At 32.2% G+C, this 6919-nt stretch overlaps 1 protein-coding gene across 1 annotated transcript in view; it reads right to left on the reverse strand.

The window, feature by feature from the left end:
• The window catches only part of LOC106470894 (fasciclin-2-like), a 17441-nt gene that overhangs the window by 3686 nt on the left and 6836 nt on the right, over positions 1-6919 (reverse strand). The gene's annotated exons all lie outside the window — the stretch shown is intronic.

Consider the following 6919-nt stretch of genomic DNA (forward strand, 5'->3'; position numbering starts at 1 on the left):
AAACACGTTTAGATTGAATGGTAATTTATAATCAGTCACAAGAACGTCGAATCTGAATCACTTGAAAAAAACACAGGGGTGCTTAACTTTTTTCCAGGTGTATATGTTATTAAGGATCCGGTAACCAACAAAATCATGTACCCACAATTTGATGCATAAATAATTTAGAAAATATGTTCCAAACGCAGTAGGGGTCAATATGAACTCCGTTTAGTTCTAGGACTAATACTGGATTGAATTGTTTGTTTGGGCTATCTGCGCTTTGTCCACTGCGGGGAATCGAACTCCAGGTTTTAGCGCCGTAAATCCATAAGCTTATCGCTGACCCACAGGGAAACGATAGATGGCTCCTACAATAATTAAAAGTTCAATGTTATTATTAACTCTTATTTACCACCATTTAACTGAGCTTCATTTATACGTTTCTTTCGGTATATTTTGGTACCAACTATATTTTATATGTAAAAGTTTAATCTATTGAATATTTAATGTCAGTTGCAAGTTTGATATTTAGCTTAATTGGTAAGAGCTTTTTTTTAAAAAAAACATATTGTCTTATGTAAGGTAATCATCTTAATTTCGACTACATAATTTAAGACTGTATTAAAAAAACGGATCATCCAAAAATTGATTTTTAAAGTACATCCAAATCATTTTAAGACTGTATACCACTTGTCTCTGTATAGGCTCATACAAAAATAGTCTACATTTAAGAGATTTGAGAAAAAAGGCATAAATCCATATAGAAATTGAAGTTTTCATTTATTACTTAAAGCAATCTAAAAGTAAAGGAAGTAGAAGATATATATATATTATATATCGATTTTAATTATCAGCTAAATCATGCCTCCTAGTGGTACACCGGTATGTCTGCGGATTTACAAGGCAAGAAACCGGGTTTCGATACCCGTGGTGGTCAGAGCACAGATAGCCCATTGCGTAGCTTTGTGCTTAACTTCAAAAATAGAAATTGTTTTTGTTTGTTTTGTTTTTGAAGTTAAGCACATAGCTAAACAGGGGCTATCTTGCGGTTTCTTGCGTTGTAAGTCCGCAGACATACCGTTGTGCCACTGGGAGGCCGAAAATAGAAATAGATAGCTAAATCATTTTGTAGGACACATGTGGGTACTAAGTACAGACTGTTAGAAGTGTATCTAGTTTTATGTAGTTTCTCGCTGTTGAAAAGTTTAGACGGCTAATATCGATTTTATCAATAATTCGTTACTGAAGGCTACTTCGAAAAATGGAGCCTGTTTCAATACAAATATACAAAAGTTTTAATGTGTTGCAGTCTACACATACGTTTATGGTTATATTTGTAAGAAAAGGATAAAAAATTATTTTTATAAAAACAACAACAACATAAAACACAGTATTAATAACGTATCTTTAACATCTTACAAACATAAAAAAGGTTGCACCGCACGAAACTAGATGTTTTCTATATTGCTATTTAATGCAAAATCCTTTAATGACATTAAATCTTAGGCAACTGGAACTATTCAGTCTTGTTCTAGACATAAAAAGATGCGGCTTTTCCATTTGTGCTATTCTTTGTCAGTAAGTACCTCAACAATGAAATACTATTTCTATCCAAGATACATATATACTTTTTTAATAATGGGCTCACTAATTTCGATTTACAGAAAATCTATTATTCTTGTTGTGTGGGGCCTCTGGTGGCACGAACCAACAATTATCCCAGCAAATTGTCTTGAATTTCAATGACGCAAACTGTGTGCAGTAGATAAGCCATTCTTTACTTACAGGAAATATTTCTTTGTACGAAATTTCAAGCTATGACTGATAGAAACTAGTGAAGTAAAAAAATACTGCAAACTACTGGGATCTCTTATATTTACCTACATATGACATGTTCTTCGTTTAGAACTGAAATATTATCTAGTTACAATTGTGAAAAGACTCCATCACGTTCGTGTATGCAATGCATCATGTAAGAGATTGATTAAAGTTTGTTTTTATTCGCTTCTGTATGGCTAGTGTGTAAACCGAAAGCCATCGCACCTTCACTTGCATGTTATAAAGGGGCATTATCTTGCATTTATTTTAGTTACACAAAATTTACTATAAAGCGTAACTAATATCTGAAGATAAAAGGATTTAAATCCTACCTAGGTAAAAGAACAATGCGTTGTTTCATACTTGTTTAAGTCTTGATTATATCTTTATCTCTTAGAAGTGGCTATAATTCACACTATAAATAACTTTTAAAAGTTCACTTCGAATAAAAATGGATACATTTTTATGTAAAATTAATGTATCACCTATATGACATACTTAATATATTTGAAATACTTTAAATGAGCCCTCACCCCATTGGTTCAACAGTAAGTCTCAAGGCTTATAACGCTAAAAACCGAGTTTCGATACCTGTGGTGAGCACAGCACAGATAGCCCATTGTGTAGCTTTGTGCTTAATAACAAATAAAAAACTTGAATATGAACATTTATGATTAAATATTGCGATGGTTTAGGATTTACTACAGTAATTCAACAAAGTAAACAAAATCTAAATGTTTTACCTTTATATCTTAGTACCAATAATTAGAAGTAATCTCGAAATGTGTACAGGAGATTAATAATATATTTAAGATAATAAGTTGAGAGATGGCATGTGTTAAAGGCTTATTTTGGATCCGAGGTCTATGAAAACATCTAAAACTCATGACTGGTTCAGGGTAATTGTTAACTGTATACTTGGACATCTGTGACTATAAACATTTGTTACAGAAGTAATTGTGCAATCTAAAAGCCAATATTTTTAAAAGTTAATATCGTTGAATTATAATTTCATCAATAAGGTTTCTTCAGCTCATAATAAAGAAACTTAGTTGTCACTCAGATGACAAGCAATAGAACTTTACAGCTTTAAGAGCTTGTATCTTTTTCGACTGGTTTATTTAATAGATTAATAGATTTTTAACTATATAAAATAAATGATGTCAAAACGTCATTCCATTTAAAACTACCTTGTTTAATTACTCCATGAAAATATCCAAATGAAGACTGCAATGGAAGAACAGTTCATTGCAAGTATATTATTACTTATTCAACCATGTTATGCCTTTATACGCATTCCTCATTTTGTGAGTCATTTACAATGAAAAAATGCCAGTATTGAAACTTGCCTCACCACATAATATAAATCCTCTATTCTTTCTTTAGGTGGTGTTAAGCACAAATGCAAACAAAATGGGTCATCTGTGTTCCGCCCATCGGGAGTATCGAGACATGATTTTTAACGTTATAAGCTCTAAGACTTACCGCTGAGTCACTAAGGAGGCTCCTCTATCTTTCACGTGACTTTCTGAATGTTAGTGTTATGATCTAGATAGTTAATCTAACGTGGATTTTAAATTTAGTTTATCGTAGATTTGTTTACGTAACGGTTTACGAATCATACATTGTGTAGTTCACTAGTTAGGAATGGGTGGTTGTTATATTATTACGTCATGATGCTAGAGCCTTCTAAGTTTTTTTTTTTTTATTGAGTATTATTGCACCATAATCTATCATAGTATATGGAACGTTCTATATGATAATCAAACCTTTTATTTGATTTCTTTTCAGACGGTTGTTTGATGCATGGCATATTTTACTACCAACACTGATGTACAGCTCTAAAAATCATAATTATAGTAACCTATGTTCGTGTGCATCTTTGGAAACCAAGCGAGGCAAAGTAAACGGAAACACCTGTTTATTCGTGTGGCATAAGTTTTTAGATGATACGTTTGTAAAATGGAATTCTAGTTTGATATCTTTCCTCTGCGTCCAATACTTCATCAACACAATTCGCCCGCTCGTAAGTTTCAAGCCCACTATTTAACACTAAACAGCTCACTGTTGTTACTGGATAATGCCGTCACATTAACAAGGACCAAGTGAATACTCTGCCAAATTATTACTGACGTCATTCCACTCCAGTGAACAGAGGAACATTAATGAGGCATCTTATTGCATTCATAACATAAATAACATCAAATGTTAGAGAAAACTTAAAGTTTTTAGTGAAAAGATGCTTAGTACAAAAACTAACATTACTACCACACATTTTAAAGAAAGTAAAGAAATATGAAATGCCTCCAATCGGAATTAAACATGAATGTAATCAAAATACGTTTCCCGTATCATAAATCACAACTTGTATCACAGTGAATCAGAGACTGATGTTTTGACTTACTCTAGAAACCAGGTACGTCTCTAGCATCCATACTGAGTAAATCAGTGCACAAAAGACAAACACGGTACGAAACGGAAAGCAACAAAACACGGCCTGCAACGTTGTTATCGAATCATGAAGTTTATCTACCGAACACTTACAATTAAACAGTTGACAGAAATCGCTTCGGCAATAGAACTCAGGACAAAAAAAAACAAAAAACGAATTAATCATTGTTTATACAAAATGTAATTATTATTATGGTTAACGTTTAGCCCTATCTCAAAACTAACAATGTATCAGAACAAATCTTCTGTTGCTTGGATACGATAACAGAGCACGTGCATGATATTCAGAACGTCAATGCTACAAATCCCTTGTCTGAAGTCAAGAACTCTGTAGTTAACGTAAACAAAATCCATACACCATTAAAATTAATGAAGCAGTTTTAATCCACGAAAATATGAGCAAATGGAAAAGTTTGTTCTCGTAACATGTTTGCTACTGTTTATAGACATTGCTGTAATAACGAAAATTAAAAAGTGCAAGGTGATGTGCATATAATTTTATACAAAGCTGTAAAGTTGGCACACAAACATATACGTTCCTTCGTGTGTGTCTGCAGAGCTGAAAGTCTCTTACAAATAATTAGTCTGGAAAGTTTGTAAGGACATCAGATATTACTCAGGTAATGGTTGTTGATTATTGAGTTTGATATTTTTGAAGATGATTATTTTTTTCAGAGCGTTGAACTTAGGATTATGTTCGAATGAAAATTACACCATTTAGAAGATTGTTTTGCCTTATAAGTTTCTATACAAAGAAAATACGTGTTTCTGCGCAACTTACATTTGCGTCAGTTATGAGAAAAAGTAATAAACTTAGATTCAAAGTGGATATCGTTATCTTTATATATTATTACATCTAAAAATATATCTGATAAAAGAAACGTTATTACTTATCTTCTTTAATCTATTTTAATAATAGAGAACTGCTATCTTTATTCTATTCTATATAATATAACTTACGATACCGCGAATTAAACTGTGTGTGGGAAAGCGCCACTACCGGGGAACAGGTGAACTAAAACTTCGCTTATGGGTATTTTTACTAAAAATTCTATATACGTAAAAAAAAAGAGTTACGTCTGATTCCCTGAATGAAGTGAACTAGTTGTTCTCGTCTATACCTGTTTTATATTTCACTATAAACAGTTACATCTGATTCCCTGAACGAAGTGAACTAGTTGTTCTCGTCTATACCTGTTTTATATTTCACTATAAACAGTTACATCTGATTCCCTGAATGAAGTGAACTAGTTGTTCTCGTCTATACCTGTTTTATATTTCATTATAAACAGTTACATCTCTGAAAATAGTTTTTCTTTCAGTAATTTATTTTTTTATTTATTTCTTCCTCTGTTGTATCATGAAACGTATTTGCTAATATTGGATAACATGTACCATATCATGACCAGATGAGAACTATAGTTTAGAGTTATATCAGCTTTCGTCGGCTCAGCCAGATCGATGATAAGTAATTTTATCCAAGGAGTTTTAAACGTATTTATGTGTGGAAAATAGCTTGATGCGAATTTCTTTGACATATCCAAACTCATTTTCACTTCTTCGTGATTGATAGTGTTATGCAAAGAGATTTTCATCAACTTAGCTTAGCTGATTTATCTCTAAACTGCAGCACCTAATAGGATATGATATAGTATCCGTTAGCCAACGTTAAGTAATATATTTTATACCACAACAAATAAAATACATACATACATACATACACACACACATACATTTCTCTTTTGGAATAAAGGTGTTTTTTGTCTTTATTATTGCCGTCCTAGCGATTACACAGCTTTCTGTAGCCGAGTTCTTAATATTTTGAAATGGTAACTGAAGTGTTACAAAATATCATTTCTAAAGAACATTAGCGTCATATTTTACCATTATAATAACTATTGTAATCCCTTACGGATTCGACTGAAGCTTTCTATATCACACACTCTACATTCTTTACAATCTTACATTAGTGTCTCGGTGTATTTCCTGTGATATCTTTTATATACTCGATACAATGATCTTAACTGGATTTGCTAAATTTTAATGAATCTTGGTAAGATAACAGCACCGTTTAGGGTTTGATGCACGTTCTGGTTTGTTAACGTCCTTATAAAAAGTCGGTTAACTTTATATTATATGGTAAATCAACAGAATCTTTACAGTGTGTACATTGGTTAACTTGTGAAGTATGTACAGCAAGCACTTTGAGCAGTATATAATATAATGTTGAGGGTAACAATAAAGCATTGTTCAGTGAGCGAAGTTTGGAAATGGACCATAGCTGGAAAAAAAAAAGAAACAAACCGACTCTTAAATCCAGAGAAGCGTATAATCGGACTTCCGTTTGCACCAGAGTACAAAAACTATACAATGAAAGATTAAAGAGTCTCCTACTTCAATAATTATATAAAATATGTCACAGGAAATACATGAAGTAGGAGACTCTTTAATCTTTCATTGTATATGGAGTGTATAAAAGATGTCACAGGAAATACATGAAGTAGGAGACTCTTTAATCTTTCATTGTATATCAATTATATAAAATATGTCACAGGAAATACATGAAGTAGGAGACTCTTTAATCTTTCATTGTATATCGAGTATATAAAAGATGTCACAGGAAATACATGAAGTAGGAGACTCTTTAATCTTTCATTGTATCGAGTAT

Source organism: Limulus polyphemus, unplaced genomic scaffold, assembly GCF_000517525.1.
Source record: "Limulus polyphemus unplaced genomic scaffold, Limulus_polyphemus-2.1.2 Scaffold4275, whole genome shotgun sequence".
In the NCBI taxonomy this organism is placed as follows: Eukaryota; Metazoa; Arthropoda; class Merostomata; order Xiphosura; family Limulidae; genus Limulus; species Limulus polyphemus.